Below are 26,356 nucleotides of genomic sequence, written 5' to 3'. Positions count from 1 at the left end.
CTATTTTGATGTTATACTGATTTATAGCAAATCTTTGGAAGAACATTTGGAACATTTACGTGCTGTTTTTATTGCTCTACGTGATGCGCGTTTGTTTGGTAACCTTGGGAAGTGCACCTTTTGCACTGACCGAGTATCTTTACTTGGCTATGTTGTTACTCCACAGGGAATTAAAGTTGATAAAGCCAAGATTGAAGCTATTGAGAGTTGGCCGCAGCCCAAAACGGTCACACAAGTGAGGAGTTTTCTTGGACTCGCTGGTTTCTATAGGCGTTTTGTGAGAGATTTTAGCACCATTGCTGCACCTCTCAATGAGCTTACAAAGAAGGATGTGCCTTTTGTTTGGTGTACCACACAGGAAGAAGCCTTCACAGTATTGAAAGATAAGTTGACACATGCTCCTTTACTCCAACTTCCTGATTTTAATAAGACTTTTGAGCTTGAATGCAATGCTAGTGGAATTGGATTAGGAGGTGTGTTATTACAAGATGGCAAACTGTTGCATACTTTTATGAAAAATTGAGTGGGCCTAGTCTGAACTATTCTACTTGTGATAAAGAATTATATGCTCTTGTTCGGACCTTAGAAACATGGCAACATTATTTATGGCCCAAAGAATTTGTTATACATTCTGATCATGAATCTTTGAAACACATTAAAAGTCAAGCAAAACTGAACCGTAGACATGCTAAATGGGTTGAATTCATTGAGACTTTCCCTTATGTCATTAAACACAAGAAGGGTAAAGAAAATGTTATTGCTAATGCATTGTCTCGTCGTTATACTATGCTTTCACAACTTGACTTAAAAAATATTTGGTTTGGAGACCATCAAAGATCAATATGTGCATGATGCTGAATTTAAAGATGTATTGCAGAATTGTAAAGAAGGTAGAACATGGAACAAGTTCGTCGTTAACGATGGATTTGTGTTTCGTGCTAACAAGCTATGCACTCCAGCTAGCTCCGTTCGTCTTTTGTTGTTGCAGGAGGCGCATGGAGGAGGACTAATGGGACACTTTGGTGCGAAGAAGACGGAGGATATACTTGCTACACATTTCTTTTGGCCAAAGATGAGACGGGATGTTTAGCGTTTTGTTGGTCGCTGCACTACATGTCAAAAAGCTAAGTCATGACTCAATCCTCATGGTTTTTATATGCCTCTGCCTATACCTAGTGTTCCTTGGGAGGATCTATGGACTTTGTTTTAGGTTTACTCGAACAAAGAAGGGGAGGGATAGCATATTTGTTGTCGTGGATAGGTTCTCGAAAATGGCACACTTTATACCATGTCATAAAAGTGATGATGCTGTTAATGTTGCTGATTTGTTCTTTCGTGAAATTATTCGCTTGCATGGTGTGCCAGATACTATTGTTTCGGATCATGATACTAAATTTCTTAACCACTTTTGGAGATGTTTATGGGCTAAGTTGGGGACTAAACTGCTTTTTAGTACTACTTGTCACCCCCAAACTGATGGTCAAACTGAAGTAGTCAATAGAACATTGTCTACTATGCTTAGGGCTATTTTGAAGAATAATAAGAAAATGTGGGAAGAATGTTTGCCTCATATTGAATTTGCTTATAATCGTTCGTTGCATTCTACTACTAAGATGTGCCCTTTTGAAATTGTGTATGGTTTCCTACCTCGTGACCTATTGATTTGTTGCCTCTCCCATCTTCGAAGAAGGTTAATTTTGATGCTAAACAACGTGCTGATTTTGATCTTAAAAAGGCATGAGTTAACTAAGGAAAACATTGAGCATATGAATGCTAAATATAAACTTGCTGGACATAAGGGTAGAAAACATATTGTCTTTGCACCTGGAGATCTTGTTTGGTTATATTTGCGTAAGGATAGGTTTCCTAATTTGCGCAAATCAAAGCTAATGCCATGTGCTGATGGTCCTTTTAAGGTGTTAGAGAAAATAAATGATAATGCATATAAACTTGATCTGCCGGCAGATTTTGGGGTTAGTCCCACTTTTAACATTGCAGATTTGAAGCCTTATTTGGGTGAGGAAGATGAGCTTCCGTCGAGGACGACTTCATTTCAAGAAGGGGAGGATGATGAGGACATCAATACCATTGTTACACCCACAGCCCCTACTACTACATATACTGGACCAATTACTAGAGCTCGCGCACGCCAATTAAATTATCAGGTACTTTCGTTTCTTGGTAATGATTCTAATGTTCATGAGAATATGATGCTGCCTAAATTGGATACATTTGTTTTGCTTACAAATGAAGGTCCTGGCATGAATAAGAGGGATGAACACTGGAGGAAGACCAAGCATGGAGATGATGGCATGCGCAAGGGGAACAAGAACAGAGTTACAAGTGATGATTTCAGGACTTTGAAGCCACCATAATGAGTGCATGAAGCCTTGGACGAAATATACAAGATGCCACTTCATAAATTTCGTCCAGAGGCTACTATAGGTGCTGCGTCACCTTATTATTGGGCCAGGCCCATGTAATTTCGAAATACTTGAGTATAGGTTGTTTTTAGAGTCCGTATGTGTGGGGAAACAAGAGATAGGGTTGGTTTCGGACCCCTTCCCCAGGGGCCACGAAATTCCCCTCCTCTTCCTCCATATATACAGCCCTTAGGGCTTCGTTTAGACTTTGGGTTTTGTTTAGATTAAAAGTTCGCCATAGCTGCAACTTCGCGTACTTCGTTTGTGTTCAACGACCAGACCAAGGCGTCACAGAACCCCACCTTCATTAATAAAGCTTTCCTCTTATATTTGCAATATCCAGATTGCAATCTTAGTTTCTTGCTTGTTCTTCGTTTGCTCGCAGGAAACAGGACCTTGTGGTCAGGTTGATTGTGCTCCGGCGTGGTCAATAACCCTCGGAAGTTGGTTTAGCGATTGCTAAGGCGCGACGTCTCGCACGTTCGTAGTCGGATCGTCAAGGTCGACTCCCACAGAAAACGATAGCCACCATCTCATCGAAACATCGAGACACCTTTGCCTCTATCAGAGGCTCACAGTTGCCTCTATCAATGCCTCCTTATTACGCGCAAAATAATGATTCCTCCACCTGACATCTGGGACCCACCAAAAGGGCCTCTGTATTTCGCGAAAAAAAACGTTACCGCCACTGACAGCTCAGACCCACCAGCTATATCTTCGCACGCAAGGAAGTGCCTCCTTATTATGCACACAAAAATGAATACTCCCCCTGCTAGCTAGGACCCAGTATAGTGGCAGGCTGACTTGTGGGCCTACTAAGTTGACGGGGACGGAGGGCTTTGTCAACTTAGTCAATATGCACGATTCTAGCTCCAGTGACCATACGATGTCCATCCAACGGCCGTAGTGCTTCTTCAACCTCTGGTCTTCTTGCTCCAGCCGCCCAAACCAGCGCCGGTCGTGCCTCGTGCTCCTGCCTCCCGTGGCCGGCTGTGATGCGGCAGAGGCCTCACCGCCCCCTACTACTCCCACCGCTGGCCAGGCCATCCCTCTACTCACCCACACCCCCTGTTATTCTGCGGCGACGGCAGCCTCACACCGCAGCGAACAAGTGAACCCTCATACTCATCTACGCGTGGGCATCCACTGCCGCGTCTTCCCCGGCTCTGCGTCGTCCCCTTCCTAGGCCTCGCCGTCGTCCACCGCCCTGGTGCTCTCGGCGCGGCGTGGTCAACGTGGTCAGGGAACGGCTTCCATCGGACATGGACTGTACCTGGAGAGGCTGACAGCTGGGTCCACGGCCGCAGCAAGGAAGTGCGTCCTTATTACCCGCAAAATAATTATTCCTCCACCTGACAGCGGGGACCCACCGGACGGGCCACCATATTTCACGAAAAAACGTTTCCCCCTGACTGCTGGGACCCACCAGCTACATCTTCGCACACAAGGAAGTGCGTCCGGGCAAAAAAAAGATTCGCCCCCTGACTGCTGGGACCCACCAGCTACATCTTCGCACGCAAGGAAGTGCCTGACAGTCGGGACCCACCTGGTCGAAGCGTACGTAGCGTTGTCATTCTGGTCGCGAACGTGTACGTACATACTAGTCGATGTAGAGGCGCGCACGTAGCATGTACAAGTACGTACAGCGGCCAGTGTGCAAGAAAGAAAATACGGCCACGTACGTACATACGGGCGGGGTCTCGAACGCCTACTCGCGCATACGTACGGCCAGGGCTCGTGTACATGGCTAGGTCGGAACGGAGAAACTGCATCGTCGTCGTGTTCATGGGGAGGCAACGGAATGCGTCGTGTTCATCGGGAGGCAACGGAACGCGTGGGAGCCAACCGGCTTGGACGGAACAGCCAATGGAAACGAGGCATGGCATACCGCACAACGGAGGAAACAACCTAGTGTTCGACCGGCCACGTTCGAAATGGGATCATGTTCATTGGGAGGGGTCTGGCATACCACAAAACGGAGGAAACGGACCTCCTACGCTCAAAAGGGGGGTCCTGTTGATCGGGAGGGGTGTGGCGTACCGCAAAACGGAGGAAACATACTTGTGTTGGAGCGCTACGGTCGAAACGGGGGTCCTGTTCATCGGTAGGGGTGTGGCATACCGCAAAACGGGACTCCACGGGATACTGTTCATCTCCACCGTCGACCCCCTCCAGCCTCCACGGGCTACTGTTCATCCACCGTCGACCTCCTCCAGCCTCCACCTGCGACTGTTCATCCACGGGCTCCTGTTCATCCAGCCTCCACCGCGCGCTACTCCACCGGCTACTGTTCAACCAGCCCTCTCCACGGGCTCCTGTTCAACCACCCCTCCACGGGCTACTGTTCATCCAGCCCTCCACCGTCTACTGTTCATCCAGCCCTCCATGGGGTGGTCCTGTTGATCCAGCCCTCCACGGGGTCCTGTTCATCCAGCCCCAACCGGCTCGATCGATCGGGGTCCTGTTCATCCAAAGGCAACACCACGGGGTCCTGTTCATCCACCCCCACCGGGAACTGTTCATCCAAACCCCCCCAGCAACGCTACTTGTTCATCCAGAGGCAGCATCGATCGGCTTCAGTTAGCAGCAGTAGCGATGGAATCGCTCGATCGGGTTCAGTTAACAGCCATCGATCGATCGCTCGGGTTCAGTAACGCGTAGCCTGCAGTGCAATCGCTCGGGTTCAGTTAGAGCCCAACGTCTCGCTCAGGTTTAGTTAGAGCCCAACGCCTCGCACCCATGCGCGTGTGTGTACAAGAGAAACGCGCATCGCTCGGCCCCGACCACCCACCGTAACCGGGAACACCCCGATATCCTCGCCCTCGCTTCTACCACGGTTTTTTCCGTCATGGACGACCCAAAGAATGTCATGCAGCTGCGTCTCCGGCCCGCCCAGGACAAAAAGCCCATTTTCTGTCATGATTTTTTGTCATAGAAGTAGGATCCCACCACATCTATGATGATACCGGGTTTTGTCACAATTATCGTCATAGAAGTGTCATAAGTATGACAGAAAAAAAATTCGTTCGGCCCAAAATGTCACGGATGTGTCTTTTTTGTAGTGTATCCTGCCAACTGCCCCCAGATCTGTTCTTGTTGTGAGGATATCTGATATAATTAAAATCGCCCCTAATAAGCCAATAACATCATCATCAATTTGTAAATCTTGAAACGAGGTAATAAAATTAGTTCTGGCTGGATTCTGACAGGGCCCATAGACATTTGTGAGAAGTACCTATTCCCCAGATTGCTTAGAGGTGAAATCAATTGTAATGGAGAATTCATTGTTGTGGATGGTGTGACCTTCAAACAATTGTTCATTCCAGACTAGAAGTAATCCTCTAGAAGCTCCGACAGAGGGGACATAATCAAACTTATGGAGTCTCTTATGGCAAAAGTTCTTGATGAAATTACTATCGAAATGATCATTTTTTGGTCTCTTGAAGGCATTAGATACTACAGGAAGATTCTGCAACTTTGTTGGCCAAGGCCAACCATTTCTTATTGTCATTAATCCCTCTAATGTTCCAATTCAAGACATTCCAAGATTTAGCCATAACATAAAACAAAGAGGAACTAAAAGCAGCTTGATTGAGGTGAAATGTGCCACCAACATTACAGGTATGTAACTAACACAACCAGACATAATTGAGTCCAATCTTTCATACATAGTCTTGCAATACAAACTAATGATCATGATTACAAAAGTTCAGCAGTATAGATCAACCTGTAGCCCAAGAGAAAGAAGACTAGGCAGTGTTCTTGGACTTGCTTTCCTTGGCTCTAGTCTTGTTGCCAGTGGTCTTCAATTTCTTGCCCCCAATCTTGATTTTCTCCTCAGCCGTGTCTTGTTCATTCACCTTGCAAAAAGAGGTGTTAAGATTTTTAACAACTCTTGTAGGAATAGGTGGAGGCAAGGTGGTGCATGGCAAGCAGTTTCTATCCTTGCAGACTGATTTTTTAAATCCGTTATTAAGTTTGTGTAGTCTGTATCTCCTCCTTACCTCAGTTTCCACAAGTGGAAGTTTGTCCTTTCTCTTTCTGTTTTTATGAATTGCTGAGGTGGAAGACGTAGTGGGACCAGTGTTATCCTTGCCACTGTGAGTAGGAGTTGCAGTGTTCTCCTGATCAACTTCCTGTGATTGGTCAGATTGAGTAGAACATAATTCAGGGAATGAAGTGACACATTTATCAGGTACAGCAAAAGGTTTGCAATGTTGAGATTCAGATCCTTGAATAATATAGTTCCAAACCTGTGATGAAATGAATTTTTTTGCCCAATCAAATTTATCCTTAGAGAGAAGGGCCACAGATAGGAAGTTGACCCATTGAATAGGGACTTGAATTACCTCTTTACTATCTGGAGTGGGAGAAAAATGAGTTTTCCAGATGTGGTCCCCTTCCTTTCCAAGTATAGCTTCATATGAATCATTTGCTTGTTCTTTAGTTGTAGATAAGTTTCCTTTCTCCATGATAACTGGGTCTGCATTATATGGTAAATGCAAAAAACCCACCAGTGAGTTCTGATCCTGATCTTATACATAGGAGCAGGAAATCTTGGTGGGGCAGATAAGCTAGAGTGTGAGGAGTCACCTTTGAGTTGTAATTCCAGGTTATCTATGTGAGGAATCTGTACTGACAGAATGGGCGGCTCAGTAGTACTCTCCAATAGCATATTGTCAGTCTTGGTACAAAGTGCAGAATCAGGCTCTGGTTGTGTACACCCTAAAATTTATTTGGCTTTGTCAAAATCTTTATTTGGTTTGAAGGAGGTTATTTAATTTTTTTTAGGACTCTCCTTCTCAAAAACTTTCTTTTTATGACAAGTATTTTGTTTGGTTTCATCCAAGACTTGATCTTTGGTCTTGGAGGTTTTTCATCTTGTGTTGACTCAACACAAATGTTTTTCATTGGGAAAGTTTTGGAAAATCTTTTCTTTTTAAAATAGCCCTATGGCTTATGGGGTGATCCTTTCCCTTTCAAAACCTACCTCTTGCCATAACCTAAGTTGAAAACACCTCCCAAAAGGCCATCTCCCCACTTTGTGTCAAGTCAAACTTCCATTCCAGCAAGTTAAACTTCCCCATGATTTTATCTCCATATATTCCTAATCAAAAACCTTTTCTGTCCTCTATTTTGACCCTTGGAGATTTACAAAGGAACCACTAGTTCTCCTTTGAGTTTTGCCTCCAAACAAATTTCCCTGGCTAGTCCTTAGAATCCCAACCAAGATCCAGGAAGATCCACTGGTCTCCAGTTCAAAATGTGCTTGCTGCAAGTTTGTGCCATTTTTGCAAAATTTGGTGAAATTCATTTGTTTCCTTCTCCTAAAAATCTAAGAAAATTCAGGCAGCCTCTAGGTGCATCAAGAGGTCACCTCACCAAGTCCCAGCTCCAGAAAATTTTTCCTCGTGCCCAAATCATATCGTCGAACACCTGGAGAGCACTGTTACTGTCAAAGTTCAGAGTTTCAGAGAAACAGTTTCAGAGCCAGTGTCGTTTTCTTCAGAACACCATGTCGATCTTGCCAGTAGATGCAGTGGCATCTTGCGCCCCGTTCCTCCTTCTTATCCCCGCGCCGCACGGTCGCCTGGACGCTTGCGGGCGTCGGCGGCGAGCTGGCCGAGGTGCATCATCCCATGCGCGGCGGCAGCAGCGCCCGCTGCGGTTGCCAGAGAGGCGCAGCATGGGACGGCGCCGTCCAGCACCGCCCAAGCCACCAGAGGCCACCGTGTGGCCGTCCCCTCCTCTGTGCACGCTGCAGAGCCGTCGTCGTGGACTGGGAGGCACGGAGCACGCTCCCTGCCGCCGTCGTGCCCGTACGGCCGTTCCGTCGAGGACCGGAGCATTACCCCAACCCGACCGAGCTTTTAGCGGAGAAACGGTGCTAGTGGACCACCACGGTGATGCCCAACCGCCTAAACCTCCTGCCCGACCTCTGCCTCGCCGTAATTGCTCGCCGGCGTTAACCCCTTCATGGCCACCTCCTCGGATCGCCTATAAAAGGAGGTCCCGAGCTCGAACTCGAACACGCACCATCACTCCACCCCACAAGAACCACGCCAAACCACTGGGAAGGCCTCGAGGAAGTCTTCTTCCCCAACTCCGGCCGCCTCGACCCGCTTCGGGATCCGGCAAGATTCGCTCCCGTGCGTGCACCCCCGCCTCTCAACTCATGCCAGTAGCCTCCTAGTGCATCCACCTCTCTAATCCGCGCACCAATTTGGAGTTTGCAGCACCCACCGGAGAGTTCCACCCTCGCCCGAACCACGGTCCGCCGGAGATAAGGTCGCCGTCGACGTGGTGCTCACCGACGGCCAAGTCCACCACCCACCTACGCGGAAGGACACCCTGAACCCGTAGGTACCCTCCGATCACCCTACCTCGCCGTGGATCAACGCCGGCGACCATCGCAGCCTTCGGGCGCCGGCGAGCCCTGTTCGGAGTTTGAACCTGACGGGTGGGACCCCCCGTCAGCCTCTCTTTCTTTTCCTTCGAATCGTTTTCTGAAGGCGCCTTCGGGCTAAGTGTGTTTTCCTTCTGGTCTGGCGTATTTCGTACCGAAGCGTTTTCTGCTTTTTCAAACAAGCCCTGGATCTTTTCTGTTTCATCACAGATTAGTCCTTGGACTAAAACCCTTATATCTTTTAAACAAAAGATGCTTTTTGATTGATTCTTTTTTTGTCAGTCTTATATTTTTGTCTAGTTTTTTATAGTATTTATTTGGAAAAAATTTGGAATAACTTTTATACACGCAACGGTATTCACGTTAGTATACGGTTTCTTTATACCGTAGATTCCGGAGTAGGTGACGGAGCCGCGAACTTCGCCGAGCTAGACTCCGACTTCTCCGAACCAGGCAAGCATGTTTGAACCTTTGATATGATGGGTGTTTTGCATGTTTGCTTGAATAGTTTATGCATGGCATATGAGCATCGGTGAGTGTTTCGTTGCATGCAAGGCAACTACCCGTGTGCTTCGTAGTTTGATGTGATCTTTTGATGGGAGATGACCTGATCATGTGGTGACATGAGAGGTAGTAAGATGGTATTGTTGTAGCATGCCAGTCTTATGTCAACCGTTAAACTCCGACGTTAACGTGGACCGAGCCACGTTACCGTTCGTTCCCTTTTCGTACTGCCACATGTTTTCTGCAAAGAATACGGTTTAGTAAGCTGCAAACCTCTTTCCTTGTACACACCAAATAGAGGGGCCGGGATGAGGGTTCCATGGCCCTGGATTAAAGCCAGTCATCCGGTCAGGGGGCATGGGTGTTTCCGGTTGGGACCGAGAGGGGGGCACCCCTTAGAGCGCGCGATATAAATTTGATCCCATGCTACGCGAGGTTGTAGCCTCCCCATCTCAAGATTTTTCTTGAATGTTGCTTGGGGTGATTCCTGGCAACGGAATGTGGAATGGGTGTGTACTGGTTAGATGTGTTTCTCCTAAAATACCGTAAACGGAACTAGTCCCTTGTGACTACTGAAATCCGTTGGCTGTGGTTAAGAGTACAAACTCTGCAGAGTCAAAACCTTCCGAGTCATCGTGTCCATGGTCAAGGACCGGGGTCAATGTATCCAAACAGTATCCATATCAGTCCCAGTGTCAGTCCCTGTGTCAGTCTCCGTGGAAATCCACGGTAAACAAGCTTGAGTGGAAAACCAGGTTGAATGTTATTCCTGTGGATGGACTAACCATTTTATTATTTGGTACCTGAGTATTTCCTTGAAATGATTTAACTTCATGAGCTACTGGAATATCGAGTTATGAAATATAAGCCCTTTATGTGATGTCGCTCAGATGTCCGACTGTGGCACTCTTGTTATTTACTTTTGATATAAGCCCTTTATGTGATGTCGCTTAGACGTCCGACTGTGGCACTCTTGCTATTTACTTTTGATATAAGCCCTTTATGTGATGTCGCTCAGACGTCCGACTGTGGCACTCTTGTTATTTACTTTTGATATAAGCCCTTTTTGTGATGTCGCTCAGACGTCCGACTGTGGCACTCTTGTTATTTACTTTTGATATAAGCCCTTTATGTGATGTCGCTCAGACGTCCGACTGTGGCACTCTTGTTATTTACTTTTGATATAAGCCCTTTACATGATGTCGCTCAGGCGTCCGACTGTGGCACGCACTGTCGTTTATATTCCATTATAAGCCCTTTATGTGGTGTTGCCCTGACGCCCGACTGTGGCATTGTTAATTTATTTGTACCCTTTCGAGGAGTCATTTCAGACACTCTATTGGCCTTCATTATTACATTGGGATTTCGGGAGGACTACCGCCCGACTTCCTTTTTATTTCCCATGCAGAGCAAGTTTATTATCGGAGTGTGCATTATTAATCTGCTCATGTGCATCATGTTTGCATTTGTTATATCTTATGTCCAAACTATCTTGCGAGTACTTTCATAGTACTCACCTGGCTTGTTGATTCGGCCAGATGTTGACGAAGGAGATCTCATGGATGATGAGTTTGATAGCGAGTCCGACGCCTAGAGGAGTCCCAGTCAGTCCCGTGCGATCCTGGATTTGGTCACTTGTATTATATATGCTTCCGCCACCCAAATAAAAGTCCTCGAGCCTCACTCCGACGCTCGATGAGCTGTAAGATTTAGGAGTCATGTCACCCACTTCACCGTGACATATCCACCACCACTTTTATCACGAGTCAGTAGTTATGCCACCACACCCATTGTGTCATATCCGCCTTTATGTATAATATCGGCGTGCTTGTAATAAATTGTTGAGCAGCCTCCGCTCAACTGTGTATTATGTTTAGTACTCCTTGATATTTCTGTAATCAAGAATCTGTCTACCAGTAAGAAGGATTCTTCTCTACTGGTCCGTTAAAGGGATCGGTTTCTCAATAAATGTTTTATTGGAAAACCGGTCGTGACAAACTTGGTATCAGAGCCAGGCTGACTGTAGGAAGCCACTAGGTGCGATCGCTAATCGGTTATTAGCGTTTTTAGTGCTTTTTCAGCATTTTGCAAATGTAGCTATTTTCTGTTGGTCATCATAAATTTATGATTTGACTATTCAGAATTTTTGCCTACTTTTGCAGATGGCTGGCATCGACTGTGAGTCACGGGTGTTCGCCAATGTGCCTGAGGGGTTTGTCAAGCTTCTCGTATCCATCACTAAGCTCACGATCGGGCCGTCGACTCGTCCAGAGTTCACACTTTACCAGCACAAGCTCAGCGTCGACGTGTCTATGCACCAGGCCGTGGTGCAATTCAAGGGAGGACGTTCTGCGTCTCGCCACTTCCGTTTTGTGGGGAGGGCCATGCCTACGGAGAGGCATGCCATGCAGATGGCCGCCCGTGAGGCGATAGCTCGTCTTTGGGATGTTCTTCCTACGATGAAGACTCGTCGCTACCGCTACCTCCCATGCCATGTGCCATATACTTGTCACTATGCATTCGCTTGCCATAGGGGAGAGAGAGAGATGAAGCTATCGAGATGCTGGTTGAATATCTCAAAGCTCTGGAGGCAGCTTTCGACAACCTCGTGGACGACCTTGTGGCTGCCCGTATGGACTCAGTTCAGGGCTGTTCCGCCAACAGGAGGGAGCTTCTCCACATGGCACCGTCACTGACTTTCGTCTCGTCCTTAGCATCCTATGCACCTGCCATTTTAGCCACCGCTCGCCGTCTGCCTACCACTGAGGAGTTTGACCAAGTCATTGCTCCTACTCCAAGTAGAGCTGTACCGCCTGTCGCACCCGCACCAACTCCTCAGCGCAGTGCTACGCGCCTGGAGCCTATTAGGGAGGAGGAGGAGGTTGAGTCTCCTGCACCACTGGGTCTCACCCTCGGCAGACAGAAGGAAGTTTTCACCATCTCTGACTAAGTGCGCCTAGCAGCCGTGTGTTGTACCTGCTTGTATGATATGTTTATATGTACCTAGGTTTGGTGAGAAGTAGTGTGTGTGTGCGCATCATGTAGGAACTCGGAGAAGTGCACTAGCCTAAATAACATGTCAGGAATGTGTACGCACATCCTGAGTGAGGTATTGTATAATTGCGGCTCGCGTGTAAGATATGTACTGAGCAGTCCTTCTCCGTGCGCAATCAAGTGTTTTTTCTTGAAAAATCTTGAGGTCTTTTAAATTTTCGCCTTTGCAAAATTTTCCTTGTGCCACACAGTTCTTCTCATGAGTTTTGCAAAATAATACCCCAGAGTGGAAAATGCCTCGTCCCTGGACTCGTTCCATGCCAAATACACCGGAAGAAGTTTATGGAACCCAGACAAGCAACAACTTCACACAAGGGCAGTCTAGTCAGCAGGGCAGCGAGGCAGCATTTTCTCAAGTATGCCGCCTTTTCGAACAAAGCCAGCAGTAGCACCAAGAAATGATGAATCACGTTATCAATATGGGAAATCACCGTGAGCCATACCAACCGCATTCCAAGTTGTCTGAACTACAGAAGACACGTCCTCCAACGTTCGCTCACACTGATAGGCCGCTTGAGGCCGATGATTGGCTTCGAGACATCGAAAGGAAGTTGATTATTGCACAATGTTCAGATCATGAGAAGGTGCTTTATGCACCTCACTACCTCACTGGAGCAGCTGCAGCATGGTGGGAAAATTTTCTACACATGCACCCCAATGAACATAACATCACCTGGGAAGAGTTTAAGGAAGGTTTTCGTGGGGCGCACATCCCCAGGAGCATTATAAAGATCAAGAAAAGGGAGTTTGATGACCTCAAGCAGAGAGGCGTGACAGTGACTGAGTACAATAGTCAGTTTACTCAACTATCTCGTTATGCCTACGATGAGCATATGACTGAGAATAAAAGGATGGAAAAAAATTTGGACGGCCTGGCGCCAACACTTAAATGCCAACTGGTCATACACACCTTTCCAGATTTCAAAACACTGGTTGACAAGGCTATTACATTGGAGAATGAGCGCCGCAGCCTGGAGGATATTCGCAAGCGAAAAAGGGACAAGACGACTCATGCTCGCAACAACCGGAGCAAGACTGATGTTCAGAGGAATGAAGCGAGAAATTCCACGGCCACTGCTCTAAGGCCAACCAAACATTTTCATTCAAGGGACAAGGACTTTACGTACCGCCCAGGTGTTACTTGCTATGCTTGCGGAGAGGAAGGGCACTATGCCAAACAGTGCCCAAAACCAAGGAACTCGGCCCCCAATCCGAACAATGGTGGAAACAATCCAGCCCCCAGGCGTAACAACTTCAACCCCAACAACAATCACAAGAAGGGTCACCTGAACCATGTGACCAAGGAGGAAGCACAGAATGCCCCAGACATCGTACTCGGTACGTTCCCTGTCAACACAATACCTGCCACGGTTTTGTTTGATTCTAGAGCTTCTCACTCGTTCATTTCGAAGAGTTTTGTTTTGCAACATGGTTTTCCGATACTTCCTTTGAAAAATTCCATGATCATCAAGTCCCCCGGGAATAAGCAGATCACTCAGAGTTACTGCCAAGGTGTGATTATTGAGTTTGAAAGACTAAAGTTTCAGGCGAATCTCATCATGTTGGAAAATAAAGGACTGGATATTATCCTAGGAATGGACTGGTTAACCACCAACAAGGGATTTATCGACTGCTTCAATCGGACTGTAATCCTCACTCACCATCACGGCAAAAAAATAAAAGTTGCAGCTCAAGAGAGACCACGGTCACGACAACCAAAGTTGAACAAGGCGGACATTTCAGAATTGAGAAAAGTTCCAGTGGTGTGTGAGTTTCCGACGTATTTCCCGAAGAACTACCAGGCATGCCACCAGACCGAGAGATAGAGTTCAGCATTGAACTAGCACCTGGCACCACCCCCATTTACAAGAAACCTTATAGAATGGCACCCTCCGAGTTGGTAGAATTAAAGAAGCAAATAAAAGAATTACTGGACAAAGGATTTATACGAGCCAGCTCCTCACCTTGGGGTTCACCAGTATTATTTGCCAAGAAAAAGGATGGGACACTGAGATTGTGTATAGACTATCGAGCACTCAACATGGTCACCATCAAAAACAAATATCCGATGCCATGGATAAATGATTTATTTGACCAGCTCGCACAAGCCAAGGTGTTCTCAAAATTTGATTTAAGATCGGGGTATCATCAATTAAAGGTACGGACAGAAGATATCCCTAAGACAGCATTCACCTCCAGATACGGATTATACGAGTTCACAGTAATGCCGTTTGGACTGACGAACGCCCCCGCATATTTCGTCCACCTCATGAACAAAGTGTTTATGAAATTTATGGAGAAATTTGTTGTGGTGTTCATTGATGATATTCTGGTATACTCAAAGACACCGGAAGAACATGCTGAACATCTCAGAATTGTACTGGGAGAATTAAGGAAACATCAATTATGCGCCAAATTTAGCAAATGTGAATTTTGGCTAAGACAGGTTGGTTTTCTAGGCCATGTACTAACCCAAGAGGGCGTGGCCGTAGACCCAGAAAAAGTCAAGGCCGTTTCTTGGCTGGAAAACACCAGCCAACGTAACAGTTGTACGAAGTTTCCTAGGAATGGCTGGATATTACCGAAGGTTTATTGAAGGATTCTCCACCGTGGCAAAACCAATGACACAGTTACTCAAGAAAGATAAGAAATTTGTATGGACTGAAGCGTGCGAGAAAAGCTTCCAAGAACTCAAGAGGAAATTAACAACAGCACCGGTTTTGGTTGTGCCGGACATACACAAAAGTTTTGAAGTGTATTGTGACGCATCCCGGAAGGGCCTCGGGTGCGTATTGATGCAGGACGGCAAAGTGGTCGCATATGCTTCCAGGCAACTACGGAAGCATGAAGAAAATTATCCTACTCATGACTTGGAGCTAGCAGCAGTCATCCATGCACTCAAAGAGTGGAGGCACTCTTTGCCGGGAAATCGTTGTGAAAAATATACGAATCATAAAAGCCTTAAATATATTTTCACGCAACCAGAGCTCAATTTACGACAACGACGCTGGTTGGAATTAGTCAAGGACTATGATGTCGGCATTCACTACCATCCAGGGAAAGCAAATGTAGTGGCAGACGCTCTTAGTCGGAACCCCAGCTCGGGCAACGACAGTCTACAGAACTTGAGGCCTGAAATTCAGCAGGAGTTCGCCAAACTCAACATGGTGATAGTCGCGGAGGGCAACGTATCAAATCTGGAGATACAGCCCACCCTAATGGAACAAATTAAGAAGGCTCAGCATGGACATCCCAGCATCGAAGGTATAAAGAGAAAAATGAGCCTTGGCAAGGCTTCAGAGTTCGTCATAGACAATGAGGGAGTATTATGGTACGGGGACAGACTTTGCGTACCAAACATTGAGGACCTCAAACAGCAAATCCTAACCGAAAGCCACACTGCCCCATATTCAATCCACCCTGGAGGAACCAAAATGTACAAAGACATTCAGGAAAGATTTTGGTGGCACGGTATGAAGAGGGATATAGCCACATTCATTGCATGTTGTGATTCGTGTCAGCGCATTAAAGCCGAACACCAAAAACCAGCAGAGCTGCTACAGCCAAACAGGATACCTGAGTGGAAATGGGACGAAATTGGAATGGATTTTATCGTCGGACTACCTCGATCACAACGCGGAAATGATGCCATATGGGTCATCACAGATAGGCTAACCAAGGTAGCGCATTTCATTCCCGTGAAGACGACCTACTCCACTCAGAAGCTTGCTAAGCTTTATCTCTCCTGTATAGTTTGTCTGCATGGAGTCCCAAAGACTATAATATCCGACCGGGGCACTCAATTTGTCTCTAAATTTTGGGATCACTTACAACAAGCTCTGGGCACTCAACTAGCATTCAGTACAGCGTACCACCCCCAGACTGATGGACAAACTGAACGCGTGAACCAAATCCTAGAGGACATGCTGAGAGCCTGTGTTCTCACCTATGGAACCAGTTGGGAGGAAAGCTTGCCATATGCCGAGTTCGCATACAACAACAGTTACCAAACCAGCCTACAAACGGCACCTTTTGAAGCATTGTACGGACGGAGATGTCGTACCCCATTAAACTGGTCAGAAATAGGTGACAGTCGTATCTTCGGCCCAGGCATGCTCAAGGAATCCGAGGAGAAAGTTAAACAAATCAGGGACCGACTCAAGACAGCTCAAAGCCGACAAAAGAGCTATTACGATCGAAAACATCGTAAGGTCAGCTTTGAACCCGGTGAATATGTGTACCTACGAGTGTCTCCTATGAGGGGCCTGCAACGGTTCAAAATTAAAGGGAAGCTAGCCCCAAGATTTATTGGACCCTTCTGTGTAGTTGCACGAAGAGGCACAGTAGCCTACCAGCTAGACCTACCCAAAGAGCTGTCAGACGTCCACGACGTGTTCCACGTCTCACAGTTGAGGAAATGTGTGAGCAACCCGGAAAAGCATGTATCTAATGAGAGCACTGACGTGCAACCAGACCTCACCTACAGAGAGCGACCAATAAAAATATTGGAAGAGTCTGAAAGGAGGACCCGTCAGAAAACAATTAAATTTTTCAAGGTTCAGTGGAGCAATCACACCGAGGATGAAGCAACATGGGAAAGAGAGGATTTTCTTCAGGCAGAGTACCCACATCTATTTGAGGATCAGCTGAAATCTCGGGGACGAGATTTTTCCTAAGGGGGTAGGTGTTGTGACACCCAAAAATTTTATTTGGCTTTATCAAAATCTTTATTTGGTTTGAAGGAGGTTATTTAAATTTTTTTTAGGACTCTCCTTCTCAAAAACTTTCTTTTTATGACAAGTATTTTGTTTGGTTTCATCCAAGACTTGATCTTTGGTCTTGGAGGTTTTTCATCTTGTGTTGACTCAACACAAATGTTTTTCATTGGGAAAGTTTTTGAAAATCTTTTCTTTTTAAAATAGCCCTATGGCTTATGGGGTGATCCTTTCCCTTTCAAAACCTACCTCTTGCCATAACCTAAGTTGAAAACTCCTCCCAAAAGGCCATCTCCCCACTTTGTATCAAGTCAAACTTCCATTCCAGCAAGTTAAACTTCCCCATGATTTTATCTCCATATATTCCTAATCAAAAACCTTTTCTGTCCTCTATTTTTGACCCTTGGAGATTTACAAAGGAACCACTAGTTCTCCTTTGAGTTTTGCCTCCAAACAAATTTCCCTGGCTAGTCCTTAGAACCCCAACCAAGATCCAGGAAGATCCACTGGTCTCCAGTTCAAAATGTGCTTGCTGCAAGTTTGGGCCATTTTTGCAAAATTTGGTGAAATTCATTTGTTTCCTTCTCCTAAAAATCTGAGAAAATTTAGGCAGCCTCTAGGTGCATCAAGAGGTCACCTCACCAAGTCCTAGCTCCAGAAAAAAATTTCCTCGTGCCCAAATCATATCGTCGAACACCTGGAGAGCACTGTTACTGTCGAAGTTCAGAGTTTCAGAGAAACAGTTTCAGAGCCAGTGTCGTTTTCTTCAGAACACCATGTCGATCTCGCCAGTAGCTGCAGTGGCACCTTGCGCCCTGTTCCTCCTTCTTATCCCCGCGCCGCACGGTCGCCTGGACGCTTGCGGGCGTCGGCGACGAGCTGGCCGAGGTGCATCGCCCCATGCGCGGCGGCAGCAGCGCCCGCTGTGGCTGCCAGAGAGGAGCAGCGTGGGACGGCGCCGTCCAGCACCGCCCAAGCCACCAGAGGCCACCGCGTGGCCTTCCCCTCCTTTGTGCACGCTGCAGAGCCGTCGTCGTGGACTGGGAGGCACGGAGCGCGCTCCCTGCCGCCGTCGTGCCCGTACGGCCGTTCCGTCGAGGACCGGAGCATTACCCCAAGCCGACCGAGGTTTTAGCGGAGAAACGGTGCCAGTGGACCACCATGGTGATGCCCAACCGCCTAAACCTCCTGCCCGACCTCTGCCTCGCCGTAATTGCTCGCCGGCGTTATCCCGTTCACGGCCACCTCCTCGGGTCGCCTATAAAAGGAGGTCCCGAGCTCGAACTCGAACACACACCATCACTCCACCCCACAAGAACCACGCCAAACCACTGGGAAGGCCTCGAGGAAGTCTTCTTCCCCAACTCCGGCCGCCTCGACCCGCTTCGGGATCCGGCAAGATTCGCTCCCGTGCATGCACCCCCGCCTCTCAACTCATGCCAGTAGCCTCCTAGTGCATCCACCTCTCTAACCCGCGCACCAATTTGGAGTTTGCAGCACCCACCGGAGAGTTCCACCCTCGCCCGAACCACGGTCCGCCGGAGATAAGGTCGCCGTCGACGTGATGCTCACCGACGGCCAAGTCCACCACCCACCTACGCGGAAGGACACCCTGAACCCGTAGGTACCCTCCGATCACCCTACCTCGCCGTGGATCAACGCCGGCGACCACCGCAGCCTTCGGGCGCCGGCGAGCCCTGTTCGGAGTTTGAACCTAACGGGTGGGACCCCCCGTCAGCCTCTCTTTCTTTTCCTTCGAATCGTTTTCTGAAGGCGCCTTCGGGCTAAGTGTGTTTTCCTTCTGGGCTGGCGTATTTCGTACCGAAGCGTTTTCTGCTTTTTCAAACAAGTCCCTGGATCTTTTCTGTTTCATCACAGATTAGTCCTTGGACTAAAACCCTTATATCTTTTAAACAAAAGATGCTTTTTGATTGATTCTTTTTTTGTCAGTCATATATTTTTGTCTAGTTTTTTATAGTATTTATTTGGAAAAAATTTGGAATAATTTTTATTCACGCAACGGTATTCACGTTAGTATACGGTTTCTTTATACCGTAGATTCCGGAGGAGGTGACGGAGCCGCGAACTTCGCCGAGCTAGACTCCGACTTCTCCGAACCAGGCAAGCATGTTTGAACCTTTGATATGATGGGTGTTTTGCATGTTTGCTTGAATAGTTTGTGCATGGCATATGAGCATCGGTGAGTGTTTCGTTGCATGCAAGGCAACTACCCGTGTGCTTTGTAGTTTGATGTGATCTTTTGAAGGGAGATGACCTGATCATGTGGTGACATGAGAGGTAGTAAGATGGTATTGTTGTAGCATGCCAGTCTTATGTCAACCGTTAAACTCCGACATTAACGTGGACCGAGCCACGTTACCGTTCGTCCCCTTTTCGTACTGCCACATGTTTTCTGCAAAGAATACGGTTTAGTAAGCTGCAAACCTCTTTCCTTGTACACACCAAATAGAGGGGCCGGGATGAGGGTTCCATGGCCCTGGATTAAAGCCAGTCATCCGGTCAGGGGGCATGGGTGTTTCCGGTTGGGACCGAGAGGGGGGCACCCCTTAGAGCGCGCGATATAAATTTGATCCCATGCTACGCGAGGTTGTAGCCTCCCCGTCTCAAGGTTTTTCTTGAACGTTGCTTGGGGTGATTCCTAGCAACGGAATGTGGAATGGGTGTGTACTGGTTAGATGTGTTTCTCCTAAAATACCGTAAACGGAACTAGTCCCTTGTGACTACTGAAATCCGTTGGCTGCGGTTAAGAGTACAAACTCTGCAGAGTCAAAACCTTCCGAGTCATCGTGTCCATGGTCAAGGATCGGGGTCAATGTATCCAAACAGTATCCATATCAGTCCCAGTGTCAGTCCCTGTGTCAGTCTCCGTGGAAATCCCCGGTAAACAAGCTTGGGTGGAAAACCCGGTTGAATGTTATTCCTGTGGATGGACTAACCATTTTATTATTTGGTACCTGAGTATTTCCTTGAAATGATTTAACTTCATGAGCTACTGGAATATCGAGTTATGAAATATAAGCCGTTTATGTGATGTCGCTCAGACGTCCGACTATGGCACTCTTGTTATTTACTTTTGATATAAGCCCTTTATGTGATGTCGCTTAGACGTCCGACTTGGGCACTCTTGCTATTTAATTTTGATATAAGCCCTTTATGTGATGTCGCTCAGACGTCCGACTATGGCACTCTTGTTATTTACTTTTGATATAAGCCCTTTTTGTGATGTCGCTCAGACGTCCGACTGTGGCACTCTTGTTATTTACTTTTGATATAAGCCCTTTATGTGATGTCGCTCAGACGTCCGACTGTGGCACTCTTGTTATTTACTTTTGATATAAGCCCTTTACGTGATGTCGCTCAGATGTCCGACTGTGGCACGCACTGTCGTTTATATTCCATTATAAGCCCTTTATGTGGTGTCGCCCTGACGCCCGACTGCGGCATTGTTAATTTATTTGTACCCTTTCGAGGAGTCATTTCAGACACTCGATTGGCCTTAAGTATTACATTGGGATTTCGGGAGGACTACCGCCCGACTTCCTTTTTATTTCCCATGCAGAGCAAGTTTATTATCGGAGTGTGCATTATTAATCTGCTCATGTGCATCATGTTTGCATTTGTTATATCTTATGTCCAAACTATCTTGCGAGTACTTTCATAGTACTCACCTGGCTTGTTGATTTGGCCAGATGTTGACGAAGGCGATCTCATGGATGATGAGTTTGATAGCGAGTCCGACGCCTAGAGGAGTCCCAGTCAGTCCCGTGCGATCCTGGATTTGGTCGCTTGTATTATATACGCTTCCGCCACCCAAATAAAAGTCCTCGAGCCTCACTCCGACGCTCGATGAGCTGTAAGATTTAGGAGTCATGTCACCCACTTCACTGTGACATATCCACCACCACTTTTATCACGAGTCAGTAGTTATGCCACCACACCCATTGTGTCATATCCGCCTTTATGTATAATATCGGCGTGCTTGTAATAAATTGTTGAGCAGCCTCCGCTCAACCGTGTATTATATCTAGTACTCCTGGATATTTCTGTAATCAAGAATCTGTCTACCAGTAAGAAGGATTCTTCTCTACTGGTCCGTTAAAGGGATCGGTTTCTCAATAAATGTTTTATTGGAATACCGGTCGTGACACCCTCCCGTGGCAGCGGGGTCCATATTGGAAACTAAGGGATATTAAGGCCTCCTTTTAATAGAGAACCGGAACAAAGCATTAACACATAGTGAATACATGAACACCTCAAACTACGGTCATCACTGGGAGTGGTCCCAACTATTGTCACTCCGGGGTTGCCGGATCATAACACGTAGTAGGTGACTATAACTTGAAAGATCTGATCTAAAACATGGATATAATTATGATAACATAAACGGTTCAGATCTGAGTTCATGGCACCCGGGCCAAAAGTGACAAGCATTAAGCATGGCAAAGTCATAGCAACATCAATCTTAGAACATAGTGGAGACTAGGGATCAAGCCCTAACAAAACTAACTCGATTACATGATGAATCTCATCCAACTCCTCACCGACCAGCGAGCCTACGAAGGAACACTCCTGGTGGGGAGCATCATGGAATTGGCGATGGAGAAGGGTTGGTGATGATGAAGAACTAGGATCCCCCTCTCCGGAGCCCCAAATGAACTCCAGATCTGGCCTCCCGATGAAGAACAGGAGGTGATGGCAGCTCCGTCTCGTGGATCGTGATAATTCATTCTCCCTTATTTTTTCTGGAATAATGTGATTTTATAGCGTCGGTTTCAGGGTCAGCAGCGCCACCAGGTGGGGACAACCCACCTAGGCACGCTAGGAGAGGGGGCGCGCCCTGGTGGGTTGTGCCCACCCAGGTGCCCCTCTGCGGCAGGTCTTGGCTCCAGAAATTCTTATTTATTATATAAAAATTCCTGGCGGAGTTTAGTTCCATTTCGAGAACTTTTATTTCCACACAAAAACAACACCATGGTAGTTCTGCTGAAAACAGCGTCAGTCCGGGGTTAGTTTCATTCAAATCATGCAAATTAGAGTCCAAAACAAGATGAAAGGCGTCAGGAAAAGTAGATACATTGGAGACGTATCAACTCCCCCAAGCTTAAACCTTTGCTTGTCCTCAAGCAATTCAGTTGATAAACTGAAAGTGAAAAAGAAAAACTTTTACGAACTCTTTTGCTCTTGTTTGCATAAATAATCTTAAACAGCACCCAGGTTTTCAGCCAACATTATAACTAACCATGTCGATAATAACTCTTAAAGATTATATTCTCTCATATTAATGACATAATCAGCTAGCGAGCAATAATAAGATATCTCAAACAGCAACACGTTGTCACAACAACCATGATATAATATGACAATAGTGGTATCTCACTAGCCCTTTCTGACACCGCAAAACATAAATGCATAGTACCTCCAAAGTTCAAGCAGCAACTAAACATTGTAATTCATGGTAGAAAAGATCCAGTCATGATGCACCCAACATTAGCTACACACAATGCATAAGTCATGACAGCTGTGCTCTCAGGTTCTAACGCTTGTTTTAGAAGGTGATGACACAACATAAAAGTAAATAGATTGTCCCTTCGCAGAGGGAGGCGGTGAATTGCAGAGGTGCCAGAGCTCAAGTTTTAAAAGAGGGGTAAATGATATTTTGAGACATGCACCCTTCTCATTTACTTCACGGCCATCGGTTATCAATATCTTCCATCCTAAGCATGCTAGAGGCGGTTCCCAAGCGATAAAAGTAAAGGTTTTGACTCCATTGGGAGTTTTTGTTTGATTATTTGAGAGATTAACTCTTTTTCTGTTTGCAGTTTGGGACTGGGCATCCCTATTACCGCCCTTTTCTCGTCCGATGGCGAGTGAATAAACACTCGACCTGAGAATAACCCGCTTAGCATGGAAGATACCAACCACCTATTGTCGTTCCATGAAAGATCCAGGCACATAAAAAGGAAATTTATTTGAAGTTTTTAGAGGTGGCACATGCAAATTTACAGGACTGCAGGGTAATACAACATATAGGTAGGTATGGTGGACTCGTCTGGAATAAATTTGGGCTCAAGGTTTTTGATGTACAAGTAGAGTTCCCCCTTAGTACAGTCGAAGGCTAGCAATTAGATTGAGAAGCGGCCAGCTAGAGAGAAACAACGGTCATAAACATGCATTATGCATAAGTAACATTAGACACTAGCATGAGTAGGATATGAACACCATGAACATAAATATCATAGAGGCTATGTTGGTTTTGATTCAACTACATGCATGAACATGTGCCAAGTCAAGCCACTCGAACATTCGGAGGAGGATACCATATCATCATACTACATCACAATCATTTTAACGCAATGTTGACATCCAAGATAAATCATTATCCACTTCTAGCTACTTTATGAATGGCATGAGAAACTATAACTCTAATTGTCATTGCAAACATGTTTAATCATAATGGGTTGAATCATGGATACTAGGTTAAACATATTTACACAGACAGAACAAGTCGAGTTCATACCCATTTCTCTCTGCCACGGCCAGTTCATCAAATATTGTCATTATTGCATTTCACTTGCACGACCGAACGATATGAAAATAATAATAGTGCAAGAGTGCCGTGGACTAAGCTGGAATCTGCAAACATTTTATTCAACAGGAGAAGACAAGGTAAAATGGGCTCTTTATTAGATTAACATTTATTCATATGAGAGCCACTCAACATTTTCATCGTGGTCTTCTCCTCGGTAAGACTCGAATAAAAAGAAAAGAAATTCGGAGAAACACACTGACATATTTTTGGGTTTTTTGGTTTTCTTGGAAGGGGAAAGCAAAAACGAGAAAAACTATTTACACGGGAAAGCTCCCAACAAGCAAAAGAAGAACAAGGAAATCTTTTTGGGTTTTCTTTTTAGTATTACTACTAAGCATGCATAGAAAGAAAATTAACTGCAACAAATTTTTTGGTTTTTCTAAGATTTTTCAAACACACAAGAAGAAAGCAAGAAAATAAAGTCTAAGAATGGATGATACAATGAAAAAGTGTGAACACCGACAAATGAAAATAAGTGGACATGAATGTAATGTCGGTGAGAACACGTACTCCCCCAAGCTTAGGCTTTTGGCCTAACTTGCTAGTCGATCAGTAGCCTGGATAGTAGTTGGCGTGGTAGCTCGCGGAGGCTCTTGGTGCGGATGCCTCAGCCTGCCGTGCTGCCTCCACTACTGCGTTGTGAGCTCGGGCTCGCTCTCAAGAACAAAATATCTTCCCTTGCTGCGATAATAAAAAAGAGCAGGCGTAGGCAAATATGTGTGCACAACAGATTTTTGGTTAAACAATTGATTGTAAGTGAAGTTATCAATCTTTCTTTAAGGATCTTATGGTCTTTTAAGGTGTTAAAATCTAAATACTACGTGGGTAGGATAGGATGAAAGAACAAAGGCGAAACACCCAACCCTCGTGCTAAACGTGTGGCATATATTCCACCATAGAAATAGCCATTGTTAGCGTTGTGCTGAAGTCTGCGTGCAACAATTGCTCCAAGGTTATAATTCCTTTCACCGGTGAGAGCGGTGTGTATGAGGTTCAAGTCTGGAGCACAAAGTGTACTACAGTCTTGCTTGCCTACTATACATTTCCCGTTAAATAATGCAAAGTACTGATTGAGGGAAAATGAATACTCTTTATTCTACCTTGTGTCACTCCCCTTGTCTCACTGTAGCAAAGACTAATCAAGAATGATTGGTACTCAGCCTTTGGCGGTTCATCAAGTGAACCCCAAAATGGGAGTTTGCAGTGGTAAGCGAAATTCTCTAGTGAGATGATAAATGGATTATCATAAAGCATAAAAGACACCCTAGACTCACGGGGAAGGAATTTAAATCCCTTGACAAATGATTCAGTGAGAATATGGCATTGTTCACACTTATCTGAAATGTAGGAACCGAGGCCGGCATTGTGAACATATTGCTCAAATTCCACCTTAATGCCCACATGCACCATATAATCATCGCAAGGCCATAAGCATGTTCTGGTGGCGGCATCTCGTGTGGAACTTTCACTTGGTTCAACATAAGACCGGCGAGCGGAACTGTCACTAGAATATGCCCCCGAGGATCTCCTCCTCGAAGAACCCCTTCCAAATAGGTTCATCATGTTCGCGTACAATTTTCTGAAAATTTTTGGGTGACAAAAATTTGTCAACAAAACTTTATTAAATTGATAGCAACTACTCATAGGGATGCACAGAGGCCATAACAAGCATTCAAACTACTTAGAACTCTAAGAATTTAACATGCAAGCTCATCTACAGTAGCACCAAGAGTAGCTAATAATTCAAAATATAAACCACTAAAACAAAAATTAATTGGACAAACGGTGGAGTCACATACCAAGAAACAATCCCCTGAAATAGTTTCGGAAACGGAGCTTCGAGCAAAGAGATAGAAATCCGCGGGTTTGAGAGCAAGAACACTTGAGAGAGAGCAATGGAGATTTTTTTCTAGAGGTAAGTGATGATGTGGGATGAAGGGATAAGTGAGGGGGGCCACGTGGGGACCACAACCCACCAGGGCCCACCTGGTGCACCTCCCTCTGATATTATTTGCACCAAAAATTCAGAAATATTCAGAAAAAATCGTATTAAATTTTCAGAGCATTCTGAGAACTTTTATTATTGGGTCATTTTTTTATTGCACGGGAAATTCAGAAAACAGACAAAACATGGCATTTTATTTTATTTAACTAATAAAAATATAAAACAAAAAGTAGGGACAAAAGGTAGTGCTTACTAAATTCATCAACTCCATACCTCTCAAAAATGATTCATTAATAAGGTTGATTTGGTCTTATTAACAACCACTTTCGATTAGCATGAAACCGAAGAACTTTCGTAAATCACTAAGTTACCTCAATGGGGATATGAATGTCCCCAACAATAAGCAATTCATATTTCTTTTTGATAGTAGGTAGAGGTATTTGAAAACTTCCAATAGTGATTGTCGGAGATTTTTCAATGACATTAATACCATTCACTTGGAATTGTTTCTTCAGAAAGTGGACCGTATGCTCATTACCATTGATGAAAAGTGACCTTGCTTTTATTGCAATCAATAACAGCCCCTGCAGTATTCAAGAAGGGTCTACCAAGGATAATCGACATGTTGTCGTCCTCGGGCATCTCAAGTATAACAAAGTCAGTCAAAATAGTAACATTAGCAACAACAACGGGCACATC

This window comes from Aegilops tauschii, chromosome 3, assembly GCF_002575655.3.
Source record: "Aegilops tauschii subsp. strangulata cultivar AL8/78 chromosome 3, Aet v6.0, whole genome shotgun sequence".
Taxonomy (NCBI): domain Eukaryota; kingdom Viridiplantae; phylum Streptophyta; class Magnoliopsida; order Poales; family Poaceae; genus Aegilops; species Aegilops tauschii.
The sequence above is the reverse complement of the archived record's forward strand: the minus strand, read 5'-3'. Positions refer to the sequence as shown.